This window comes from Bos taurus, chromosome 1, assembly GCF_002263795.3.
Source record: "Bos taurus isolate L1 Dominette 01449 registration number 42190680 breed Hereford chromosome 1, ARS-UCD2.0, whole genome shotgun sequence".
In the NCBI taxonomy this organism is placed as follows: domain Eukaryota; kingdom Metazoa; phylum Chordata; class Mammalia; order Artiodactyla; family Bovidae; genus Bos; species Bos taurus.
Window position 1 is genome coordinate 143152345 of NC_037328.1, and position 26172 is coordinate 143178516.

Here is a 26172-nt window from a genome sequence, read left to right on the forward strand (position 1 = left end):
TGGGTCGAGCGTCCCAGGTGGCTTAGTGGTAAAGAATCTGCCTGCTAATGCAGGAGCAGCAAGAGATGCAGGTTTGATCCCTGGGTAGGGAAGATCCCCTGCAGGTGGAAATGGCAACCCACTCCAGTATTCTTGCCTGGAAAATTCCATGGACAGAGAAGCCTGGTAGGCTACAGTCCATGGGGCTGCAAAGAGTCAGACACGACTGAATGAGTGAGCACAGACACACTGAAATGGGTCAACATTTGGAATAAGTGCATAACTCAGGGAATTAATATTTTCCAAATGACTAAATGGCCATGTTACAAAATCATGTGTGAGAAACAGATCCATCCAACCAGCCAGAGACACCGGTGGGGTTTGGTCTAACACTAAGAAAGGTTCATTGCTGTGGTGCTGGAGTCCACGTGGCAATGAACCTGAAAGAAACGTCCTCATCCCAGGTGGAGAATCCATGTAAACCCTCCTCCATTATCTTGCTACTCATCTCCGCAAGGCCAGACTATCTTCACAGACATCAACTGAAACATCACATTACAACAGACTGAACACAGAAGCAGACACGAGAATCCAGCTATCTTCTGTTAAGCTAGACGTTAAAAAGATTTGCAGAAATATGAAGCATGCCACTGTATTTCAGAAGGTAGGAGGGGAGGGAAAGACAGCAAAAGAAATTTGAAAGCAAAGGAGTCTTAAAAATCATTGCTAGCACCTCACACCAATGAGAATGGCCACTATCAAAAACCAGAAAATAATAACTTTTGGCAAAGATGTAGAGAAATTGCAGTCCTTGGGCCTTGTTAATGGGAATGTCAAATTACATGGCCACTGTAGAAAATGGTACGGCGATACCTCAAGCAATTAAAAATAAAATTACTATATGATCCAGCAATTCCACTTGTGAAACAAGTATCTGTACACTGTGTTCACACCAGCACTATTCACAGTAGCCACAGGGTGGACACAGTCCAAGTGTCATTGACAGGTGAGTGGGTAAACAAGATGTGCTCTATTCTGACTATGAAATACTAGTCCACCTTAAAAAAAGAAGGAACTCCTGTTACGATCTACAACATGGAGGAATGCTGAAGATACTGAGCTCAGTGGATAAGCCAGGGACCTTTGAGTAATGTTTAAATTGGGTCACTCTTTATAGCAAACAACAAAAAGAGGTTGAATTTTGCTTATTGGTTCCATTTCTCAGACCAAGAAATGGGTGCACAGCCTGGCTGGATGCTTTGGGCAGAGGTGGGTTTTGTCCATCCACCTCCCTGGACCCCCGACACTGGTGGCCAAGACTAGAACAAAGTGAGCTCAGCCCTGCAAAAGCTTTTGTTGGTATTACTTTTGTACTTCAAGGAGAAACAGATTTTCACATGCATGACATCACAGACCATGCCTCTTGACTGTGAACCTAATTTAGAAACTGGCCCGATCGCAAAGGAAGCTGAGGCAGCAGCTGGGTTTGGAAAGTTGCTGGTTGCCAACAAGCGGCCACGTCACTGTGTCACTGGCAGCCGAGTGGCCCAAGGAGGTCTGATGGGGTCCCGCTGTAAAGGTCACCAGCCAGCTTTCATCGGGAGCAGCCAGTTTCCGAAACTTGTGGTCGGTCTGAGAGGTGGGCAGTCGTCGTGGTGTGACCGCGACGAGACCAGGGAGACATGATTGCTGTGAAATAGGAGCCGCAGGCAAAGCTTTGTGCCACGGGCACAGCTGTTCTGGGGCATGGCCGGGACAAAGCTCTTTCACTGGCAAAGTTGTCAAAGGCTGTGCACACAGGGAAAAGCTGGGAACCGCTACTGCCGTCCTCGTGTTCTTTCTTTCTTTCTTTTTTTTTAACTGAACAATATAGTTTACATAGCAAAAATCTAGGTGAAGATCCAGCATTACAGTTAAGACTCTGGGTGCCTGAAAATGTAAGAAGAAAATTGGTTTCACAGCCTAAAAACATGAGTTTGTATCAGGGAACTTATTTATATAAAGAAGACTTAATGTAAAAACTTGGTTAATAAAAGGTCAGGATAAAACTGGGAGAAAGTCGGCTTTTTGTAGTAGCAGCTGATATATATGTGTGTGTGTGTGTGTGTGTGTGTGTATATATATATGTATATATATATATATGACAGATTTTATTTTCTTAGGCTTTAAAATCACTATGGACAGTGACTGCAGCCATGAAATTAAAAGACACTTGCTCCTTGGAAGGAAAGCTATGACAAACCTAGATAGCATATTAAAAAGGAGAGATATTGCTTTGTTGATAAAAGTTCGTATAGTCAAAGCTATGTTTTCTCCAGTAGTCATGTACAGATGTGAGAGTTGGCTTATAAAGAAAGCTGAGCACTGAATTGATACTTTTGAATCATGGTACTAGAGAAGACTCTTGAGAGTCTCTTAGGCAGCAAGGAGATCAAACCAGTCAGTCCTAAAGGAAATCAACCCTGAATATTCATTGGAAGGATTGATGCTGAAGCTCCAATACTTTGGCCACCTGACGCAAAGAGCTGACACATTGGAAAAGACCCTGATGCTGGGAAAGATTGAAGGCAAAAGGAGAAGAGGGTGGCAGAGGATGAAAAGGTTAGGTAGCATCACTGATTCAATGTACACTAATTTGAGCAAACTCCATGACATAGTGAAGGACAGGGAAGCCTGGTGTGCTGCAGCGTATGGGGTCACACAGAGTTGGCAATGATTTAGTGACTGAACAACAACCAAAAATATTTTGACTCATGTTTCATAGTCTCAGCTTCATCTCAGGGGAGCATGCCTGGCCAGCATGCAAGCCTGGGAGACAAGGTCCACCACGGTGTTCCCACCGCTCCCCCAACCCCACCCCCACCCCCAGAATGCTTCCTCAGTAAGCATTTTCCTGATGATCAGATTTTAAGTTATTGACAGAGAGTTACCCAAGTAAGCCGGATCATTACAAAAGGGGAAGAGACTGGGCCTATAGAGGTGCACAGTGAAAACACCACAAAGGCAGAAATCTGGGTGATACTTCTACAAGCCAAGGAACACTGAAGGTGGCCAGTAAACCAGCAGAAACTCAGGGAGAGTCTGGGACACGTTTTCCCTTCCAGCCTCAGAAGGAACCAGCTCTGTCCACACCTTGATCTTGGACCCCTGGCCTCCAGACTTGAGAGAATAACTCTGTTGTTTAAGCATGCAGTCTGGAGCTTCCCTGGTGGCTGGGTGGTAAAGAAACCACCTGCCAACGCAGGAAACACTGGCTCCATCTGGTCTGGGAAGATTCCATGTGCTGTGGGGCAACTAAGCCCATGTGTTGCAACTACTGAAGCCCATGTGCCCGTGCTCAGCAATGAAAGAAGCCACCCCAATGAGAAGCCCGTGTACTACAACCAGAGAGTAGTCCCTGCTCACCCCAACTAGAGAAAAGCCCAAGCAGCAACAGAGACCCCGCACAGCCAGTAAATACAAACATATATGAAATTATTTAAGCACAGGCACTCACACGCAGTCTGTGGCACTTTGTTACAGCGGCCCCAGGAAAGTAATACACTAGGGTATTACTAGTATAAGGAGACCTGGAACAAGCGAAACATTTGCTGGGCATCTCCAGTGGGAAACTGCTCTCTTTAGAGCTCAACCTTCTGGGTTTTCTGATTCTAGTTTTTCATTGTCTTTGAGCTACTCTATAGTCTAAGTTGTCAGGAATGGGTGACGATGCAGATGTCCCTCCGTTGCCGACTATGTGATGAAGGGACAACCCTTACCCCATGGCTCTCAAATCCTTCCCCTCAAAGCCAGTTTTGCACAAATTGTGAGTTCATGCCAATATTCCAGCCTATTGAAGTGTTTGTTCTTCGCATTTTCCTTTGAACAGGCTGTGACATCTTACTGTTCCCTCAATCAATCAATGAGCTCAGGAAGCTGTTTGCCACCCATTGATTGCATGTCTGCCTGAGAGTCATGATTCTGTCTTGGGCCAACATCATGCTTTAACACTGCCATGGCTGCCATTTTCCTGCTGCATTGGGCTGGGGTCCTCAAGGAGGCTGTGTCACAGGTGAGGGCAGTGTCTCCTGCCCTCATCTTTTAGGGACTTCATTGTTGAACTGTCTTCTGGAGAAAACGGGGGCTCAAGCCTGAAGAACCATGGACATCCGCATATATGCTGGAGGCCTTCCTACACAGCTCACTGCCTCCTCTGCAGAAATCCCTGAGAGATTCATGACCATCCCCATAGAAAGTAGGGAACTGGATCTCATCCACATTCACGTGACAAGTGGCAAAGCCACTTGTCCACACTCAGGACTGTAGACTGCAAGCCCAGGTCTCTTGTAAAAGAGACATCAGTGTCTCTTTTACACAGAAAAACAAATGTCATGTGGGCAGGCTCTAAGATGGTCCTGGGGGTTTCTCTCTCCCTGCTGTTTGTGTCTTCCTGGTTCCCCCTCCCCTTGTATTTTGGCAGGACCTGAGACATGCTTCTAACCAACAGAATAGACAAGGGTGCTTGGAAGATGCTTCTGGGATTACTTTATACAACACTGCAACTTCTGTCTTCCACGCTGACTCTGTTCCTTGCTGGCTTTGATGAAGCAAGCTGCTGGTTTTTCTCTCCATCTCCTCTCTGGAGAGGTCCATGTGGCAAAGAAACTGAACAGGCCTCCAGCCAAGAACCAGCAAGGACCTGAGGCCCTCAGTCCATCTGCCCACAAACATGTGAGGTTGGAAATGGATCCTTCCCCAGTCAAGCCATCAAGTGAGACCACAGCCCTGGAGGCCCCTCATGACCCACCCTGAGGCAGAGAACCCAGCCAAGTTATGCTCAGATTTCCAACCCACAGAGACTGTGAGATAATGTATGTTGTTTTCAGACACTGAGTTTGGGATAACTTGTTACAAAGCAATAGATAGCCAATACACCATGTGTTAGAAGCACTGGTTCGTGCATTCAACAATTATTTGCCAGGTACTAGCATGGGTGCTTGGCATACATCAGTGAACAAAACAGAGTAAAATTCTTGGTCTTCTGGAGTTTCGATTCTATTATTTATGTGTGTGTACAGGGGGCAGGGGTATTGGAGGATGGACACAGTAAAAGTTCCATGGTTAAGTGGTTGCATTGTACATTACATGTAAGTAAGCTACATGGTTATACAGTTGTATCATATGTTACATGTAAATAAGTTACGTGGTTATACAGCTACATTGCAAGCTACACGCATCTACAGAAGTACCATAGGAGGAGGAAGCAGGGTAGGGAATGGGTTGGGAGTTTACAATTTTAAACCTCTTTTGAGAAAGTGAAGTTGAGAAAGACTTCATGGAGTGAGAGAGAGCCATGGAGATACCTTTGAGAAGAGGACTTTAAGCACAGGAAATCAGCAGTGCAAAGGCCCTGAGGCTGAATCACACTTGGAGTGAGCTAGGAGTAGCTAGGAGGCTGGCTGGAACAGAGCAGGTGAGGGGAAGGGTGGCAGGAGCTGAGGTCAGAGGTGTGGAGGGGAGAGGGATGGTAGAGACCTCACAGGCACTGCATGGACTTTGCTTTTGCTCTAAATGAGATGGGGAACTCTTGCAGGGGTTGAGCATAGCAGTAATGTGGTCTGACTCATTGCTGGTGACCTCCTGTTCACCTGTGCAAACCGAAGTGGCTTATTCTCTGCCATGCTGGCTGCCTTGACAAGCCGAGAGATTCACCCCTATTTGTAGGGTTTTTTTCTCACTCATTTTTCTTACCAAAACCCCAGATCCCAGCCATCCTCTAAAGATGGCCCCAATCCTGCCTCCCCGCACCTCCTCCAGCTTTCACCTTGCAATCTCCCCTGCGAGTACAGCATCTTGCACCCCATCCTGGCTGCCACAGGCTTTGCGCACTGTCTCACACACTCGGCCAGGCAAGGTTCAAGGCTCACCTTTCCTCTACATTCTTCCCCACCTTCTCCAGCTTGAGATAGGGCTGCACGGAGCGGGGCTCTGTCTGTCCCACTGGCACCTCAGCAGAGTTCTTTCTACCCTTCCCCACTGGTCTTGCAAAGCTCCTTCACTTGCCTGCCTGCTCCCACCTTCCCTCCTCCCCTCCTGGCTTCACAGCACCTGCTGTCATCCAGGTAGTTCTATGAACAATTATACGTGGCTTTTTACTTCTTACACCTAAATGTGGTCCTTGGGGAAATAGCAGCAAGTCTTTAACAAAGAAATTGGGAAGAAAGTAGGCAGACGCACCCGTTGTACACAAACCTTTCTTTATTGTTCATAAACCACCCTCGTGCCACCACTGGGGGGAGGCCATGGGTGGAGGCAGAGGAAAGCAAAGGCCCCACTTCTACCTCATTTTCATTTACTTTTCCTAAAGAGGGCTCCCAGATGTGTGAGCCTCTGGGCCAGTGTCACTGACGATGCTTCCAGCCCTTTCTCCTCTGGAGCTGGCCCCGTGAAGAGAAGGAAAGGAAGGGCAGGCAGATCATGGGGGGCCCGGGTAGAGGAGGCCAGGCGCAGAGGCCAGACAGGGGTGCAGGGCCTGGGTCTCAACTGCCTTGGGACTTGTTTCAGGTCATCAGGGGACAGCACACTCCCGGGTTCTCCTGGACAGAGACCTCTGCCGCCTCACACACTTGATGGGAACCGGGTGAAAGCTTCAGTCCCAGGTGGGGAGAGGGTGAGGCCAGCCAGGCCAGGGCTGCTTCATGGTGCCTGTGAGCAGTGCCATCAGTTGGGGCCCCAGCCGGGTATAACCTCCTGTCCCTGCCTTAAAATTCTTAGCGACTCTTGAACAAGGGACCGTTCATTCCGACTTTGCACTGGGCCCTGCAAACACAGGTAGCTGGTCTGCACCACTGAATTGTGGGGGTCCCTTCCCTCCAACTCTCCACTGGTCAGTGGCTCACTGCACCCTAGCCCAGGTGCTGCTATCACAGCCTTCTCTCTGGAAAACGGAGCATTTCTGCAGGACCACGAAGAGTGGTGGAGTCCTGAAGACTTAGCAGGGAGGTCCTTCCTGGTGGCTCCTGACTGACTCCCTCCTGAATCACCAGGCATCCTCCACGAGTTCCAGTCCTGGGTCCCGGGGCAGTACGCGAGCCCTTCTCCAGACAGAGATCCCACCGAGGAACGTTTCTGTAGAAATGGACAGCCGTTCGGGCCCCATGCCTCTGCGGTAGGAAAGGCCTTGCTGGGACCCGCGGGCCTGCTGCAGCAGCGTGTCTGAAAGTCCACCTTGAGATACAGCATACTTTCCGCGTCTTCCTAAGGGGTGCCACTTCACTGGCAGATGGGGCCTGCGTGGGCCACCGGGGGACAGGTGCCTGACGGCAGAGCGCGGTACCAGAGGCGAGCCTGCAGCGGTGGCTAGAGCCCAGACCGCGGCTGAGAGCGCCGGGGGTCAGGCTGGTGGCTGGCCACTGCCGCCGCTCTCGGGGCGCACGTGTGCAACCTCCGGGAAGAAATCAGGGGACTGCCTCGGACCTGCACACCAAGGGGGCGCCGCGCAGAGTAGGGGCCTGGGCGCCAGACGCCCGCACGGCCCGGCCTCCGAGGACAGCCCGGGGCTGGCCTGCCCTGCATCTCCCGGGCGCGCATTCAGGACTCCTCCCGCGGATGGTACAGCCCGCCCTCCCCGCCTGACCGTCGCGGGTGGTTTCGCCCACCCAAGCCCGCTCCACACACTTCCCCCGGTCTCTGAGGAAAGAGCGGAGGGGGCGTGACGGTAGTAGGCCACGCCCTCAGCTGCATACTAGTGAGGCGGGGCTCGCGGCCGGCGGGGCGGGACGCTCTTCGCGCCGCGGCGCAGCGTCTGGGGGCGGGTCCCGACTGCTAGGCGGAGGCGGGGCCGGCCGCCGCCCGCCCCCGGCTCACTCTCCGCCCCCGGCGCCCAGGCCCCGCCTCCAGCCGCCGCAGCGCAAGGACGGGGCGGGGCCCGGGACCCTCAGGCCCCGCCCCCACTGTGAATATTGATGCGGCGCGCGTCGGCGTCGCCCTCCTCCCATTGAGCGAGACTGTGTCGCGTGGCCCAGCGTCGGCGTGACGGTTGGACGCGGGCGCGGCACTGCGGGTCCCGATTGCTGCAGCCGCTTGTCAGTGTGATGAAGATTGGCACCCAGGTAAGCTGTCACTCAACCGCTCCGCCGCCGCCGCCGCTCCGCCGCCCCGTCCCTATCAATCACGCCGGCCCGCCGGCGCCGCGGCCGCCGCCCCGCCGCCGCCAGCCGGGTCTCCGCGGGCCGCCGCCGCCCGGGAGGGCCGCGCCGGACCTGCCGCCCGGGGCAGGGGGCGGGGAGGGGGCGCGGGTGGGGGAGGGGAGCAGCGGCCGCGGGGAGGGGCGCTGAGGGCCGGGCCGGCGCGGGGGCGCGCCCTGCTTGTTTTTCGGTGTGGGCTTAGGGACGCGGAAATTTCTGGAAGGCTCCGCCGCCGCTGCCGCGCGGGGCCCGCGGCGAAGCGCGCGCTCCTAACCGTCCCTCTCGGAGCGCGGCGCGCGCCCCTGCGCGGGCGGGGCGGGGGGCGCGGGGGCGCGCGGCGGGGGCGGGGGCCGGGCTGAGGGGGCGCGCGGGGGCGGGGCGGGGGCGGGGCCGGCGTCCGGGGCGCGGGGGCGGGGCCGCGCGGGGGCGCGCGGGGCGGACGTTCGCGAGGCGGCGGCGGGGGTGCTCGGCGGCCGTGAGGCGGGGGCGTCGCGCTCCTCGGGCTTCCGGGGTCCCAGAGGCCGGGCGGTGGCCGGCGGGTCCCGGGTTGTTAGGGAGCCCGGGGTGCGCGGTGTCTGGAACGAGTGACACAGGCGTCGCGGGTGGTAAACAGCCGACTAGAACTAGAGGACGGCGGTGTGGGGCCCGGCCCGGCCGCCCGCTGGCTCCCACATTCCTTGAGGGAGAGGTCGTGAGTCACCTCAGGAGAGGCAGGGAAAGAGGAGTCTGCTTTATTTCAGCGCAGAGGCTGCTGGGACGCGGCGTCCTTAGTGGTTCAGAGGCTGGGCCCGTTAGGCTTTCCTTTGTGATGCATGACTCCTGAATCCGTCTTAGTGCGTGCTGCCCGGGTCAGAGTCCCGGGGTGAGGGCGGAAGGCGGATGCTGGGGAGGGGGAGGGGAGTACCTGTACTGACGCGAATGTGCATTCGGTAACTTTGATCGCAGACCTGCACCATCCAGGGTAGATTTGCCGTTTGTGAGGAGGTTGTGATTAACAATTTTGATCCTAAGACTTAGTTTTCAGTAGAAGCTACTGGTAGGGATACTTCCCGCTTTATGCTAAATGAAACCCTCAGCTTTCATTGGATATACTTGGATGATTTCTCCTGACATATTAAGAAAGGGCTTATGTACTTGCATAATGTTTTATGCAGTGTTTTCTGAATACTGTGTGGAAAAAGCGAAGTGAAATGTGAAAATTCTGCCAGTACAGTTGCTGGTGATGCTCTCAAATCTAGGTGTACGTGGATTTGGAAGGTGGCCCACTGACTCCAATTTGCCTTTCATCGGTTTTTTCCTTCACTTTCCCAGCGTGGACAGAGTCGTGCGTTTCGTTCAGCACGGTTGTGGAATAGAGTTGTAGGACATAGGGCTTTCCGAAGGACCCTTCCTACTTCAGAGATTTACAAGTGGGGATTAGAGTTGGTGAAATATCGTATGAGGTTAAGACTGGAAAGGTGAACATCCCGTGCTAACAATCTAAGTGCGGACACTAGCGATACTGGGTGTTAACGCTGTCCTCTAGGGCACAGATATTTACATGTCTGTTTCAGTGTGGTAACTTTAGCAAAGTACCACTTAGGATCAATGAAAGGTACTGGGCAAATAGTAACATTCTAGCGTAACTCTTCCACTTTTGTTGCAACTAATTGAAACTGTTCAGAAGAACACTTTGAAACCTCTCAGTTCAGTTCAGTCGCTCATCATGCGCCCCAGGGGGCCTTTCCTGCCCTCCCCAGATCTCTGGTCTCCTCCTCCTCCTGGCACAAACGTTTTTAAAAAAATAAAATAGGATCAGGAAGAGAACCTATTATACTGAAATACAGTTATCAAAAATATTGAACTAAACTTGTGATGAATTTCCTGACCTGCTTTTTATTAGCTCACGTAGTAACAGATGGAACACCAAATCTAATTCTTTTTGAGTATTGATGAGTATAAGCGTCAGTTTGGGATTTTTGTACAGTGCTAATGTTTTGTGAAAATATCTGTGGTTTCTGTTGGTGAAGAAGTCACAGGTGCTGTGCAAATTCCAGGATTTTGTGACTACCTGTGGAATTGAATGAGTGCTAAATTTCAGCCAGACGTTATAAAGATGTGATTTTTTTCTCATTCAGGTTCACAGAGACTAAGAGCCTCTGCACTAGCAGTCAATTTGCTCCCATGCATCCTTTACTAGGAATATGTATGTACCCCCCTTTTTCTTCCTCATAGTGCTTGTGCTGAGGGCAAGGACGATGAGGAAGTAGAAACAGCACAACTCAGGGAACCAGAGCTGAACTGTCTGGGGTCACAGCAGGGTGAGTCATTGGAGTAACTGTCTGACACCAGTAGTGATGACTCATACGTGGGATGGGTTACAGTTCTGTCTTGTACAAGTTGTTTAGGAAGGTGGAGTATAGTGTTGAAAGGGTTCAATTGAGAAATTGTTGGAATCAACATTCAGGGACTGGGAGGCAGGGGCATTTGGTTGGAAAGACCTGGCTGTAGAGACTGTCAAATAAGGCCCCTCTGGCTCTGTTGCACACCTGGCCAGCGAATGGTCAGAGTACCCTGCTGCTGGGTGCCCTTGGCTGGCAACTGTCCTCGTCTTGGTGTGTCAGCCTCACTGGTCTACTCACTGTTTCTGGGAGGTTTGCAGACTGTGCCGGATGCTGGCCCAGCCAACTCTTTGTGTGACGAGGTGGCTTCAGACTCTGGATGTGGAAGCTCTGTGGCTCTGAAGGTCACTTCTGGGGACCTGCGGAAGGGACAGAGTGGCTGCTTCATTCCATTTCAGCTTCCTTGGGGGAAAGTCCTCCAGCTCTTCTAGAATCTTGAAAAGCGCTGATCAGTCAGGTTTTGGGACTGAGGGCCTGTGCATTGGTGAACGTTTTCAGTTCCCATTGTCTTGAGCCTTCTCTTCAGTGTTAGGATGCACTCATCAGGACAGGTCCAGCCAGCAGCCCCCCAGCCCTCCCTTCCCCTCAGGGTGGTCTGCCCAGTGTGGGGTCATGCACTCCTGTCTGGGGATTATTCTACTCAGGGTGACCCTGCCACCCCACAGGTGTCTGTCATTTGGCGCAGCCTCCAGCCTTGTTGGGGAGAGGTCGCAGGGCATGTGGTGGGAAATGCCTCTGGTGTTTGCATCTTTAACGCCGGCTGCCTTACTCAGGCCCTGGGGTGGCAGGCCGCAGGCTGACTTCACCGGCAGGTCACGCAGGAATAAGGGAGAAAGGAACCTAGTGGAGTCCAGTGACCCAGGTAGTGCTGGGCCTGGGGGTGGATGGAGTTGCAGCTTGGGGCCTGGCGGGATCTGGCTGCCACCCCGGCCTTGACCTTCCCGGCTTGCTCTTCCCTTGTTGATCTCGACCGTCTGCTGTTCCTGCACACTCTGCTCCTCAACTCTGCCTGCTTTATCCTCTTCTGTTCTCCTCACACACCCTGCCCACCCCAGAGACAGGGTGACGATTGTCTCGGCCTCCACCATGTCCCCCAGGTGCCCACCTGGTCCCCAAGCTCTCCCCAAGGAGGGGTGGGCTTTTGCCAGCTCACAGCCACTGCAGTGGGGTGGGTCACTTGGAAGGGACTGTAGGTGGTAGGAACTGTGATTGCAGTTTCCTCAACAGTCTCGTTGGATTTGCAGAAAGTACCTTCATGAGAGCTTGGCAAGCCCTCAGTATATGCTATACTATAGCTGAGACATTTTATCAAGGTTTTTAATTTTTTTTTGCTTTAAAAAATCAGGAATTTAATTTTGTGTTATTATAAATTCAGTTATGTGTTTATACGAAGTATCTTTTTAAAAATAAAATAACAGTTTATTGCTGTATAAATGAAACACCCCTGTGATCCTCTGGGGCAGGGGTTCAAAGCTGGGCCCCTGTTGACTTTTGGGGCTGGGTACTTCTTGTCTTGTGCATTGTAGGATTTTAGCAGATGCCAGCGGGACCCCCACCAACAAGTGTAACAACCAAAAATGTCTTCAGATAGTGCCAAGCATTTGCTGGGGGACAAAAATTCCCCCTGGTTGAGAAGTAATGCCCTGGAACAGCATTTTCCAAACCACCTTGTGTGGAACCCAAGTTTAATGGGATAGGCGTAAGTTTTTACATATTCATCAGTGCAGCTATTTTAAGTTGTATTTTTAGTCAGTGTTATGTGTAGTTTGATGTTTTACATAATTGACGTGTTTCACATTTTCAGCATTTATCTATGGTCTTAATACAGTTCTGTGATTCTGGTTTCGTGTGTGTGGCTGTCCCTGCTGGTGTAGATGGAGCCTTTCAAGCACGTGGGTCTTGTTGTTTCCTGTGTTTATTTGATCATCCTCTGGCCTGCCAGGCTGAACGCCAGCCGGATCAGGGCAGGGACGAGGCTGCCAGGCCCAGGTCCACAGTGTTCTGTCGCTGAGCTCAGATGGTGCCCTTGGGAGAAAGATGGTACCATGATATAACCCTTGCCTTGAAGGGTTGGGGTTCCTATTGAACCTAAAACATACTCATTGACCATTAATAGCAAGTATATCATGAAAGTTTTAAATGTCAGTTTTTAATGATGAGAGTGGTAGTCATGGTTTTAAAAACAAGGCTGTGATTTGAGTTTAAATTCTACCACCTGTGACAGGCCTTCCAGCTCAGAATTTACTGAAACGGATTCTGAAACCATTAAACTCCTTTGTTGTTGGAATTTTGCTGTGTCTCTCTTGAACATATGTGGTTGGCTTTTGGGGGCTAGATTTTGTTTTGACAGGATTTAACATCTGTGATTTTATTCGAATATTATGTTAAACTTCAAGTGGTGCCTCTCAAAACCTTGCTTGAAAAATAAAGTGATCTCTTGACAAACATTTCTCCTCAGAATGAGTTCTTGACTGACCATCTCACGGAGAGGGACATGAAGGCAGATGGAAGGCGAGGGAGGAGGGGGCGCCCGGCGGGGTGGGAGGGGGGCAGGTGGCTGGTTCTCTGGCCACAGTCACAGCCCTTCCCATACAGGAATGAAGACTGATGGCGCTGTAGTGACCTACAGCTGCTGTCCTCCAAGGGCATTGGAAAAGGTCTCTTGTTTTGAATATAGAATTTTGACAGTTTTCTTGGGGTCCTTAACAGCTGTCTCAGCTTTATTAATGCACCAGTTTGGTTTAGAGGAGGATCATCAATTCCGCATCCCCCCACCCCCAGTCTAAAGGTGTAGTTTGTACTGTCTTTCCATCGTCTTCTGGCTTCATTACCAGTTCTCACAGCCACTAAAACTGAAATTACCCCAGAATTTCCTGCATTTCTGTGTGGATGGAATTGATCCTGCTCATAGAGCAATTTCCGAGAGTGGCTTGAGGACCCTCCCTGCTGGGAGACCTGAGCCTCTGTTGGGTGGGCCTGGCAACCAGGAAGGGAGGGAGCTGCTGGACACCTCAGCATGTGTGTGGATTAAATGAAAAATGCAAGAGACTGCGTCACTGAGGCTGAGTTAGAGCACGTTGTAGCTGGGGTTTGTGGCCCTTTTTGTGCAGTCCTGGAACCATCCTTGGTATACTGCAGAGGAAAAGAAGACGTGGTACACGCTGTGTGTGGCGGCAAAGCCGCACACGGTGACCAGAGGGCCCTCTTCAGGAGGAGTGCTGGCCGACTCAGCAGCTCCCCTGAAACCAGTAGGTCTGGATCTAGCTGGATCAAACAGTGTAACTGCTGGGGAAATATGACTAATAAAAGGGGAAGGGGAGGGTATTTTCTCTCAGTTCAGTTCAGTTGCTCAGTTGTGTCCGACTCTTTGCAACCCCATGAATCGCAGCACGCCAGGCCTCCCTGTCCATCACCAACTCCCGGAGTTCACTCAGACTCACGTCCATTGAGTCAGTGATGCCATCCAGCCATCTCATCCTCTGTCGTCCCCTTCTCCTCCTGCCCCCAATCCCTCCCAGCATCAGAGTCTTTTCCAATGAGTCAACTCTTCGCATGAGGTGGCCAAAGTACTGGAGTTTCAGCTTTAGCATCATTCCTTCCAAAGAAATCCCAGGGCTGATCTCCTTCAGAATGGACTGGGTGGATCTCCTTGCAGTCCAAGGGACTCTCAAGAGTCTTCTCCAACACCACAGTTCAAAAGCATCAATTCTTTGGTGCTCAGCCTTCTTCACAGTCCAACTCTCACATCCATACATGACCACTGGAAAAACCATAGCCTTGATTATACAGACCTTTGTTGGTAAAGTACTGTCTGTGCTTTTCAATATGCTATCTAGGTTGGTCATAACTTTTCTTCCAAGGAGTAAGTGTCTTTTAATTTCATGGCTGCAGTCACCATCTGCAGTGATTTTAGAGCCCCCAAAAATAAAGTCTGACACTGTTTCCACTGTTTCCCCATCTATTTCCCATGAAGTGATGGGACCAGATGCCATGATCTTCATTTTCTGAATATTGAGCTTTAAGCCAACTTTTTCACTCTCCCCTTTCACTTTCATCAAGAGGCTTTTTAGTTCCTCTTCACTTTCTACCATAAGGGTGGTGTTATCTGCATATCTGAGGTTATTGATATTTCTCCCAGCAATCTTGATTCCAGCTTGTGTTTCTTCCAGTCCAGTATTTTTCATGATGTACTTTGCATATAAGTTAAATAAGCAGGGTGATAATATACAGCCTTGACATAACTCCTTTTCCTATTTGGAACCAGTCTGTTGTTCCATGTCCAGTTGTGATGACCAGTATGTAGTGTGATGGGTATCAACACAGCCTATGTAAATAGCTCTTAACTCTTAGATTCTAAAGGGATCCATGGGAATAAATGCTGGAAGCCTAAATCTAGAAACTTCTGTTCCAGTGGGTAGTTCCCAATGCCTCCTTGCTCTTTGATTTTTCTCTGTCATCTGAGCACCAAAAATCCATGCTCTCCAATGGAGTCAGTGTAGAGTGTCGAATTCTCTCTCATGCGTGCCCCTGCCTTGCCCAGAACCCCCTGTTCTGAGACCCTAGATGCCAGAGGCCTCTACATTGCCAGCTCCGGAGCTCCTGGCTGGAGAGCAGGCCAGCTAAGCTCCTGAGTGCCTGGAACCCAGGCTGGGGAAAGGACCGGAGCCTCATTCATGGCCTCTTTTTTTCTTTCTAGAATCTTTTTTTTTTTTTTCCCTTGATCTTCATATCTCTTTGGGTGATTCTTATGTGAAAGGAATGAAAACAGGAGATGGAATAATTCTCAACTCTTTTTGAGTACTTTTCTGAGATTTGCTTTCTTATGGACCCTTTTGACTTGATAATGTTTATTTTTTTATTTTTTGGCCATGCTGCGTGGCACGTGGGATCTTAGTTCCCAGACCAGAGATCAAACCCCATGCCCCTGCAGTGAAAGTTCGAAGTCTTAATCACTGGACCACCAGGAAGGTCCCCTGGCGGGGGACTTAATGTTTAGTTAACTTGCCTGAGGACATACTTACTTTACCTATTGTTTATTTAGATGTTTATTTCTCATTTTTTTTTAAGTTTATTTATTTGGTTGCATTGGGTCTTAGTTGTAGCATGGGGGATCTTTGTTGCACAGACTCTCTAGTTGAGGAACAGGGCTTAAGTTGCTCCGGGGCATGTGGGTATTAGTTCCCTGACCAGTGATTGGACCTGCATCCCCTGCATTGCAAGGCGGATTCTTAACCACTGGACCACCTGGGAAGTCCCTATTACTCAGTTTCAATTTTAATGTTAGTCCAGTATATCCTGGGACTTTCTTGGTGGCTCAGATGGTAAAGAATCTGGTAAAGAAGGACCCAGGTTGGATCCCTGGGTTGGGGACATCCCTGGAGAAGAGAATGGCTACCCACTCCAGTATTCTTGCTTGGAGAATTCTGTGTACAGAGGAGCCTGCCGGGCTACAGTCCATGGGGTTGCAAAGAGTCAGACACAGCTAAGCGACTAACACTTTCACTTTCCGGTATATCCCAAGACTATAACCTGTAACTATTTTAAACTTTAAAAATCTCTCCATCTTTATGTATGTTATTTTTCCTGTTTTTTTTGTTTTAAAGATTTTCTACGTGAATTCCAAGTGGAGAAATCAACTGTTGAATTTGATACATGGAGTGAAATACATATTATGGAATATTCCCAGTATTTCTGCCATCAAAACTTAAAGGAATGCTTTTCTAATGTCATTTTCTCATAAAATAAATAATATTGAAGGTGATGATTATAGTGCAGACAAAACATTTAAATATTTTCTCCTTTTAGCTAGAATGTTATTAAAATAATCTGAATTCTTGTCTAGACAAGTCAGAATAACCCACTGTTCAAAACTACTTACTGTAAGATGCTTTGCTAAGTTTGACTTGGTCCCCCATTAGAAGGAGACAATGTTGTTAGCTCTGTGTTGCTGAACAAATTGAATATCAAATATACGTGTGCATGGGTATAAATGATATTAGACAGGTTACATACATGTCATTCATGAGAATGAAGCATTCAGTTCAGTTCAGTCACTCAGTTGTGTCTGACTCTTTGTGACCCCATGAATCGCAGCACGCCAGGCCTCCCTGTCCATCACCAACTCCCGGAGTTCACTCAGACTCACGTCCATCGAGTCAGTGATGCCATCCAGCCATCTCATCCTCTGTCGTCCCCTTGTCCCCTTCTCCTCCTGCCCCCAATCCCTCCCAGCATCAGAGTCTTTTCCAGTGAGTCAACTCTGCATGAGGTGGCCAAAGTACTAGAGTTTCAGCTTTAGCATCATTCCTTCCAAAGAAATCCCAGGGCTGATCTCCTTCAGAATGGACTGGGTGGATCTCCTTGCAGTCCAAGGGACTCTCAAGAGTCTTCTCCAACACCACAGTTCAAAAGCATCAATTCTTTGGCGCTCAGCTTTCTTCACAGTCCAACTCTCACATCCATACATGACCACTGGAAAAACCATAGCTTTGACTACACAGACCTTTATTGGCAAAGTACTGTCTCTGCTTTTCAATATGCTATCTAGGTTGGTCATAACTTTTCTTCCAAGGAGTAAGTGTCTTTTAATTTCATGGCTGCAGTCACCATCTGCAGTGATTTTGGAGCCCAAAAAAATAAAGTCTGACACTGTTTCCCCATCTATTTCCCATGAAGTGATGGGACCAGATGCCATGATCTTCGTTTTCTGAATGTTGAGCTTTAAGCCAACTTTTTCACTCTCCACTTTCACTTTGATCAAGAGGCTTTTTAGTTCCTCTTCACTTTCTGCCATAAGGGTGGTGTCATCTGCGTATCTGAGGTTATTGATATTTCTCCTGGCAATCTTGATTCCAGTTTGTGCTTCTTCCAGCCCAGTGTTTCTCATGATGTACTCTGCATATAAGTTAAATAAGCAGGGTAACAATATACAGCCTTGACGTACTCCTTTTCCTATTTGGAACCAGTCCGTTGTTCCATGTCCAGTTCTAACTGTTACTTCCTGACCTGCATATAGGTTTCTCAAGAGGCAGATCAGGTGGTCTGGTATTCCCATCTCTTTCAGAATTTTCCGCAGTTTATTGTGATCCACACAGTCAAAGGCTTTGGCATAGTCAATAAAGCAGAAATAGATGTTTTTCTGGAACTCTCTTGCTTTTTCCATGATTCAGCAGATGTTGGCAAGTTGATCTGTGGTTCCTCTGCCTTTTCTAAAACCAGCTTGAACATTTGGAAGTTCACGTTTCACCTATTGCTGAAGCCTGGCTTGGAGAATTTTGAGCATTACTTTACTAGCATTATAGTCAGATAAACCCCAGATTATAAGTGTAACCTTTAAATGCCCTGAAATTCATTTTAAAGGTTTAAAAAAATATCCTGAAATGGTCCTAGACACATTTGCCTTCGCAGATTGCTGTGTGCTCACTGCCAGCGCTGAGTCCCTGCTGCTAAGGAGCACAGATTCAAGTGTGAAATGATAATGCAGGTTGACGTTTTGTCGATGGAGCAAGGCTTGTTCTAGAAGCAGATTGGGATGTAGGTGTTAGTGTTGAGGTGGTGTGAGGTAACCAGTAGGAGACTGAAGGTAGAATATGTGACTCCCAGGTACCTGAGGGGAGAGTGGAGCAAAGAAGAGTTTCGTCATCTCAAAAAAAGGAATTCAGAAAAAAGAGGAGAATGAGGTTTGCTTGGTGTGTTAAAAAGCAAACAATGTAAGATGGCATGAACAAGCCCAGGGACACCAAATAATGTAAAAGGGTTAGCTCTCCCAAGTGATAAAAACTCCAGATTTAGTAGAAAAATGAAATCTAGCTGATGCGGTATGTGAGTGACCTAAACAAGCGACCTTGTTTTATCTAAAGCTAAAACAAGAAGGTGGGAAACAAGGGATAGAAAACTGTTGTCAGCCCTACAGAAAGAAAGGTTTAGCAATACCAGTGTCAACTGAACTCAGGGCAAAAGCATGAGAAGAGCAGTTCTTTCTATCATAAGCTAATGTATCAGTAATGTAGCAATGTATCAACAATGTATCAAAATGTAGAAAAATTGGAAGGTTGATCCAAGTGGGAGAAGTTGACAGAGGGGCCCTCTGCTGCTGCTAAGTCGCTTCAGTCGTGTCCGACTCTGTGTGACCCCATAGACGTCAACCCACCAGGCTCTCCTGCCCCTGGGATTCTCCAGGCAAGAACACTGGAGTGGGTTGCCATTTCCTTCTCCAATGCATGAAAGTGAAAAAGTGAAAGTGAAGTCCCTCAGTCATGTCCGACTCTTAGCGACCCCATGGACTGCAGCCTACCAGGCTCCTCCATCCATGGGATTTTCCAGGCAAGAGTACTGGAGTGGGGTGCCATTGAGCAAGCCACAAAGCAGGTTAGACCAGAGAGAAGAGAAGGTGTGGAGGGCTTCTTAACTCAGTGCCACTGGCACCTTTGTGGGCGCTGTCCCATGCACTGTGGTAGGGTGAGCAGCGTCCCCAGCCGCTACCCACTGTGATAAGCAGAATGTTAATTGAAGTTGCCAAACGTCTCTTGGGGGCCAGAATCACCCCCAGTAGAGAACCACTGATAGAAAGGATTCAAACGCTAGAACTGATGGATGTGCAGAAATTTGTGCCCAACAAACCTAAAGTATAGATTCTCAATTACACAGAACATTGAACAAAAACCAGCCACATATTAGGCCACAAAGAAAAATCCCAAGTTTCGAAAAGTCAATTCTATAGACCAGATTCTCAGACCACAGTGCAACCTGGACAGAACCTAAGAGTGAAAAGACAGCTAAAATATCCACTGGAAAACGCTAGGGCCCCGTTCTTTATAATGCTGGTTGAAGAGCTCAGCGTTCATTCTGTGAATGAAAGAAGACTGCCGAACACTACCCACGGGATGAAGCGAAACCAGCTCTCAGGAGGAACAAAGTGTGTAGACTTACCCATTTATTAGAGAACAAGAAAAAGAAATAAATTCAGCTTTCAACTCAAGAAACCAGGAAAATAAAGTTAAGGCAAATCTATTTTTGCTTTTTGCGAATCTGATTATGAGGAAATGAGAACACAGTATTTTAAAAGGGATGTGGCTATGGATATGAAAATTTTACAAATAATAACATGCATGTACAATTTGATGGTGGTAAATTTGAAGTGAAGTTGCTCAGTTGTGTCCAACTCTTTGCGACCCCATGGACTGTAGCCTACCAGGTTCCTGGTAGGGATTTTCCAAGCAAGAGTACTGGAGTGGGGTGCCATTTCCTTCTCCAGAGCAGATGATAAAAAGACCAAGTATCTGATGTGAGTCGTTTATAAAGAAGGCATAAATGACCAGAATTGACCTTGGAGGTAGAAAACTTGCACAGACCAGTAACTTTAGATGAGATGGAGAAGGAAGTCAAGATTTATCTTTTTGGAGTCTTTGGTGGTCCAGTGGTTAAGAATCTGCCTGCCAATGCAGGGCACTCAGGATCGTCCCTGGTCTGGGAAGGTCCCACATGTGGCAAAACCACTGAGCCCATGCGCCATAGCTACTAAGTCTGCACCCTAGACCCTGTGCTCCACAAGAAGAAGCCTGCCCACCATAACTGGAAAGTAGCCCCTGCTCACCACAACCAAAGTGCATGCATAGCAACAAAGAGCCAGCCAGTGCATAAATAAAATTTAAATACAAAAGTTTTTTTTAAAGAGGCACTGGGGTGAATTACAGCAAACTTTCATGAAACAGATAATTCCTGTGTTAAATGGAGCAACCATTCACTACACAAACTTATTGTGCACCTCCTGTGTACCAGACATTGTGATGGCGGTGGGGCATGTTGTTGTTTAGTCCCTCAGTCGTGTCTGACTCTTTGTGATCCCCTGGACTAGAGCCCACAAGGCTCCTCTGTTCATGGGATTTCCCAAGCAAGAATACTGGAGTGGGTTGCCATTTCCTCCTCCAGGGGGTCCTCCCAACTCAGGGATCGAACCCATATCTCTGGCATTGGCAAGCAAATTCCTCGCCACCTAGGAGCCATCTGGGAAGCCCCAGGGTCTTTGTGGCCCAGTGTTTTAACTTAGATGCTCACAGGTAGTGTCAAGAGTCCTTCATGTGCTGTTAACATGGCTCCAGTATGTATTTCCTATAGGTGTTGATGAGCAGGAAGAGTCTCTTTCCTCTTCAGGAATGTGTGGTGGGTTATTCTGGAAGTGTATGACTGCACACCTTGACTGCTGCTGAGAGATGCCACTTGGAACCAGGTCACACTTTCTTCAGACTCACTAGTGTGTGCAGAGTTACATTTGTGCAGCATTGAGCATCACATAACTGAAGGTCGTGCTGTGTACCTTCTTCATCCATTCTCTTAGCATTTCCCATTTTGAATGACACAGTAATTCATAGATTGAATTGATGAAATTGATATTTGTAGGCATCAAAATTGTCAGATTGTCAAATACTCTCTTGATTTCCTTGGGAGTTCTATAGTTATCTTAGAAACACTTGCTCTAACACAGATAGACTGCCAGTTATCTTGCCAGCAAAACTGGGTTTATTCTGGATCAACAAAGAATTGCAATTTCAGGTCTGCAACCACATGGAGCCCGGGCAAGTCCCTGGCTGGCCAGGAGAGGAGAACTCATTTTAAAAGGAGAAGGGGAGGTTGGGCGAGCTGGAGTTGAGAGAGTCCACTGGAGGAATCCAGGGTTCCTCTAGTGGCTTTGCATTGCTGGGTTGGGACACTGCCTCATTGGCTGAACTCTGGGGAAGTGGGGAGAAGAGTCTGTCCCTTTCTTGTCTGGCTGTCCCTACTGTCAGGACATGAGACTACCACTGCTGGCCTCCTGACTCTGTTTCATTGAGGTTTCTGTTTACTGATTTTCACAAAACAAAGTCTATTGTGCTCTTAGAAATAGCATGTAGAGGGAAAGGCCGGGCCTGGCAGCCAGACTCTTTCAGAGGCACTCAGCCTCATGAGCAGGAGGAGGCCAGGCAGGGATGCAGAGAATGCCAAGTGTCCTGGTCCCTACTGGTGCGGGCACAGGATGACCTGTTCGTTTTTCTCCTGGGTCTGTGGCCAGGAGTTTGGAAAGGGTGTGGTGGGAGTGACCTGTCTCTGCCCTACAGGTTGGGGTCCTCAGCTGGGAGGACCAGGAGGCCCGGGAGTGGCTTGGTGTCTGAGGGCTGGAGTCTTGGGGAGGGATTTTCTCAAATCAGAAACTTGGTGCTGGCTGTCAGTAGGGGCATGAGCTGGGCTGTGGACCTCTGTGTGGACATTCCCTGTGGCCTGGGCTTCCTCATGGCGGGGGAGGTGGGGTTCTGGTTAGTCATACTTCTTACTTGGCAGGGGTTGGGGGGACGCTCAGGGCTCTAGGATTGAGTGACCCAGTGAGAATGGTGAGAGCTGCTGCAGGCCTGGACTCACACAGCCTCGCTTTGGATGCTGTCTCATGCCTGGTTCCCAGTGAGTCACTAGGGTCAGCTTTAAGAGGCGGGGACAAAGACCCTCTTCTTAGGAGGAAGGCATGTCAGAGTTTGGGGATGTGTTCTAAAGTGCTTGTGTGGGTCTGGACTCAAGTAGACCCTAGGAAGGGGCTGCCTGCCTTGTCTTCCCTCCTACCCTCACGAGGCCCCATTGTGGTGCTGGCGGTACAATGGAGACGCTCCCTCCTGGGGCCAGTGCTCAGTGAGTCTCTGTGTTGTGTGGGTTACGTAAACAGGAGGGCGACACGGAGCTCTGACCTTGAGGGGCTTCTGCTCTGCCAGCCCAGGTCCCCTAGAGTCCACATGCCCGAGGCTGAGTGGGAGCACATGGTTGACCACCACAGTGCCTTTGGGGAGCAGCACCAGAACCCCGGGGTCACTCGCACTTTGCAGGCAGTGATTGAGTTCAGAGAGATTTTCGTAAACACATCAAGATTCCAAAGCTCTTTGCATCTTTGGTACTTCTCCTTCCTGCCCTGGCAGGTCTGATGTCTCGTTTCTGCTGCCCCGCCGGCCTGTTTACCTGCTCTTGGGCCATCACCTCTTCTTTGTTGTTACTATGGCCTTGCAGGATAGCTTGACATTTTTTTAGTTTCTCTAAAGAAGAAAAAAACAGAAATGTTTATTGGGATTTTATCTGCATGTGCTGAGAAAAACCAGTAGACTTTTCGTAAACCATTAGAAATGTTGGTAGGCATGAGGTTAGCCTGCAGACTGGGGGCATTTCTTACCCAGCAGTCCACCAGAAAGTATAGTGACAACGAGATACTTTTGATAGTAGCAAGAAAAACAGTAAAATGTTTCAGGATTAATTAACCAGGAGTACAGAAGACCTCCACAGAGAAGAACATCAGTTAATAAAGGATGTGGGAGAGAACCACATGCTCACGGTGCTCACAGATGTCTCTTCTTCCCAAATTAATCCTGGACACTTTTTCAACATGGTTGTGAAGTTGTCTCTTGACAGCAGGGACCGTGTCTGGTTTGCTGCCCCATCCCCAGGGTTGAAAACAGAGCTTGGCTCAGAGAAGACTTTCAGTAGGTGTTTGTGGGCTGCATCAGGCCCAGCCATGTGCCCAGCAGACTCGGTGCCCTGCCTTTCCTCCTGACAGCACCATGAGCCTATTGCCATGATTAACCTTCGTGTCCATGATTGATGGTCGGGACCACTGTGGATTCTCCCACTGCCCTGTGGCTGGTGTGTAGGTTCTGTTTCCATTTTTTATTAATGTGGATAAAACACATCATTTCCATCTGGCTTTTTTGCCATGAGTTGTTTTTTTTTTAATGTATTTATTTTTAAATTGAAGGATAATTGCTTTTACAGAATTTTGTTGTTTCCTGTCAAACCTCAACATGAATGAGCCATAGGTATACATATGATCCCTTCCTCTTTAACCTCCCTCCCATCTCCCTCCCCTCTAGATTGATACAGAGCCCCTGTTTGAATTTCCTGAGCCATACAGCAAATTCCCGTTGGCTATCTATTTTGCACATGGTAATGTAAGTTTCCATGTTACGCTTTCCATACATCTCGCCCTCTCCTCCCCTCTCCCCATGTCCATAAGTCTATTCTCTATGTCTGTTTCTCCACTGCTGCCCTGTAAATAAATTCTTCACTACCGTTTTTCTAGATTCCGTATGCCTGTGTTAGAATACAGTATTTATCTTTCTCTTTCTGACTTACTTCACTCTGTATAATAGGCTCTAGGTTCATCCACCTCATTAGAACTGACATTTGTGTTCCTTTTTATGGCTGAGTAATATTCCATTGTGTATATGTACCACAACTTCTTTATCCATTCCTCTGTCAATGGATATCTAGGTTGCTTCCATGTTCTAGCTATTGTAAATAGTGCTGCAATGAACAATGGGATACATTTCCAAGAGTTTTTAATGCCCTTTGAAATGAAGTTTAGAGCATAGAAGAGTTTATTTGACGGTATTTTAAAATCAGCATTTATGGACTTCCCTGGGGGCTCAGTGGTAAAGAATCCACCTGCCAATGCAGGAGACACAGATTCAGTGCCTGATCCGGGAAGATACCCACATACCTTGGAACAGCTAAGCCGTGTGCTGCAGCTGCTGGGCCTGTGCTCTAGGATGGCAGCTGCTGAAGCCCAAGCACTGCAGAGCCCGTGCTCCGCAACAGGAGGAGCCACCGCAACACGAAGCCTGCACACCGCAGCTGGAGAGTAGCCCCCACTCGCTCCAACTAGAGAAAAGCCTGCACAGCAGTGAAGACACGTCACAGCCAATAAACAAAATTATTTTTAAAAATAAAAAAATAAAATCAGTGTTTATTGAGGCTACAGGCCTGTTTTTTTCTCTATGCTTTTATGTACAATTTTTATTATTCTCTTATCAGTTTAGTCAGTTTTGATCTTTCACCTACAAGACAGCCTTTGGTCAAATCAAGATGGTCAGACTGCATGTACCGTTTTCACATGTACCATGCACGCATATACAACTTTAATCTCCTTATGCAGCTTGAAAACCTAGTTTTTAGTAGAGACCTTTTTCATTTTAAGCATCTTAACTATCTGACTAAATCAAACTTTCTCTAGTAGATGTAGTCACCCAAAATCACACATGTGGCAAGTCTCAAGTTACCACACTTCCCAAGCCTTCTGCCAGGAAGTGGCTTCCATGGGATGGGGAACTTGATTTTGTTTACTGCTGTACCCTTGGGACCTAGAATCGTCCCTGGCAGTCAGTAAACTTGCATAAGGGAAGAAATGTTTGCAATCTTAGTAACTTTCTCATACCTTTTACCTAAAAAAGAAATGTGTAAACTCAGGAACTCAGTACACCTTTTAAATTGGAACCAAAGCTGATGTCTAAGATAAAGTTGCCAAGTTTTCTTAAATACTGCCAACAACTTAAGTGGCAAATACACAGATTATTCTGTGAAGCTAAACACAATAATATCAAAATCTAAATCTCCCTGAGGGCTTAGAGACACCACTGAGGCAATAGGGAGGTCATCTCAGGCGTGTCAGGGTTGTCATCTGGGGGTTATCATGTGGGCTGGAATGTGGGGAGCTGGGGTGCTGCCAAGCCAGGGCCTCCTTTGACCCACATGCCGCACCTCTTCTTCCAGTCCCTGTGGACTGAGCCAGCTCAGACCTTCCCATCTGCTCTGAGCAGGAAGGTCTTGTCCACCTGGTGGGACTCGGCCAGGCTGTCTACCTCTGGTTCTTCCCTGATTTGTCAGTTGTCCTGGACTAGAATGCTCAGAAATGTTAAAATGCCTGTCAGATTTGGCTCACATTTCATATTTTTGTCTGCCTTCAAGGTCACAACACTAATGCTGTCTTCTTAGCTGACTTTGAGAAGATTGTAACTTTTTTTGATAGGTGACCATAGCGGGCTACAGTCTATAGTGTTGCAAACAGTCGGACATGACTAAAGTGATTTAGTATGCATACATGTGGTTGGGGCTTCCCTGGTGGCTCAGTGGTAAAGAATCTGCCTGCCAGTACAGGAGACATGGGTTCAGTCCCTGGTTCTGGAAGATCCCCTGGAGAAGGAAATGGCAACCCATGCAGCCCATCCAGTAGTCTTACTGGGAAATTTCATGGACAGAAGAGCCTAGTGGGCTACAGTCCATTGGGTCACAAAGAGTCGGTCATGAGTTAGTGATTGAGCATGCCCTTCAAATACATATGGTCAAATTGCTTTCTGACAAATTGCTGTTAGTGGGACCTGGGACTCCTTCAGAGCAGCAGGTTTCACTTCATCTTTGCTAGCAAAGTAACGCACCGCTCTTTTAGATTTAATAATTGCCAGCTGAAAAAGGATGTATTATTTTAAATGTTGTATTTTTTAAATTAGTTTTAAGATTTCTGTACATGAAGTTTGGAAAGTTGCATTTTCTTCATTTGTATTAGTCTGGCTGGACTCTTGAAAGGGTATCAAAGTGACAGTTTTCATTACTGTGTCCTTTTTTAACTGGATGGAACTTGTAGAATAAAATAAACAAAGCCCATGTCATATTGCCCTTGAACACCAGGGTGTTGTATGTCTGTTGGGCTGGTGGTTCTCCAACTTGTATGTTGGAGCCTCAGTTCAGTTCAGTTCAGTCGCTCAGTCGTGTCTGATTCTTTGCGACCCCATGAACCGCAGCACGCCAGGCCTCCCTGTCCATCACCAACTCCCGGAGTCCACCCAAACCCATGTCCATTGAGTCGGTGATGC

At 48.4% G+C, this 26172-nt stretch overlaps 1 protein-coding gene and 1 long non-coding RNA gene across 6 annotated transcripts in view; one reads left to right on the forward strand and one right to left on the reverse strand.

Annotated features, from left to right (window-relative positions):
* Positions 1-6198: 6198 nt before the first annotated feature.
* On the reverse strand, positions 6199-8002 carry LOC132345932 (uncharacterized). Its single transcript, XR_009495523.1, has 2 exons — positions 7912-8002; positions 6199-7086 (listed from the first exon to the last, which is right to left on the reverse strand). It is a non-coding gene; the product is annotated as an uncharacterized lncRNA (long non-coding RNA).
* The window catches only part of PKNOX1 (PBX/knotted 1 homeobox 1), a 44436-nt gene continuing 26194 nt past the window's right edge, over positions 7931-26172 (forward strand). The window contains exons 1-2 of one of the 5 annotated variants that reach the window (XM_024990140.2): positions 7992-8069; positions 23398-23475. The gene's annotated coding sequence lies outside the window, so the exon portion shown is untranslated. Of the gene's footprint in view, positions 8070-13070; positions 23171-23397; positions 23476-26172 lie in introns of those variants that run through there. The other 4 variants (XM_024990142.2, XM_059885187.1, NM_001046350.1 and 1 more) reach the window with 4 other exon arrangements.